This window comes from Austrofundulus limnaeus, unplaced genomic scaffold, assembly GCF_001266775.1.
Source record: "Austrofundulus limnaeus strain Quisiro unplaced genomic scaffold, Austrofundulus_limnaeus-1.0 Scaffold453, whole genome shotgun sequence".
Taxonomy (NCBI): Eukaryota; Metazoa; Chordata; class Actinopteri; order Cyprinodontiformes; family Rivulidae; genus Austrofundulus; species Austrofundulus limnaeus.
The window spans coordinates 206,335-207,228 of NW_013952855.1; positions in this window are offsets into that span (position 1 = coordinate 206,335).

An 894-nucleotide genomic window follows, 5' to 3' on the forward strand; every position below is an offset into this window, starting at 1 on the left:
AATCCATTGATCCCAGTCCAGTCCAGTAGGTGGCAGTAATGCATCTGAAATTYGTGAGCAATCAGAAGAAGAAAACCAGTCGTCTCTTACGTGTTCTGACTGTTGGACTTACTGACCTCAGGACAGAAGCTGTGGACTTTTATCTGCTTACAACGAGCGGCATGCGGGTTCTCCTAAACACTGCAGGGGTGGTCGGTTCCGTGGTGGCCGGTTTTTTTCTGTTTTCCCTCATGTCTCCGAGAGAAGAGGTGGTACGCAAGGTAATTCTGTCTGTGTGTCTGTTTATTTTGTTGTGGACTTCGTGAAAGCTGCTCGCGCACAAACAACTCGAAGGCTGTTTATCCACTAAACTAAAGAAACTGGAGAGTCCGACCCAGTTTGTGCTTTGGTTTGTCATGTTTCCAGAGGATCTTGAACGCATCGCGCTCATCCACTGAAAACCACGTACACCTCGCTGCAGCAAACAGTAGGGGGCGGTGTCGGACCCGTTGTCCTCTTTCAAACAAAACAAGAAGTAGACACGAAGAGGAGAATTAAACATTACAAACGAGCAAATAAATCAGTACCACAATGCAAGTTTAGGAACATTACATYATACTTCATTAATACATTTTCATTACCTGTTACAGTTTATAAATGAGAGGTTTTAACAGCCTGGCCTGTGGTTTTAGTCCCTTAGATGTGAAAGCAGACCCCCACCTAGTGGGCTGATAAAGAATGAGTTGATGCTCTGATGGGTGTTAGTGAGGTTTATAAAACACCTGCTTCAGATACAAGATGATCCACTGTGGTCGAGCAGGACGCCATCCTGTSAGGGGTGGGCTGTCAGTCTGACAATTATGGATAGATTTCTGAGAAAGTTACACATAATTAGGACATTTTGTCCACTTTTTC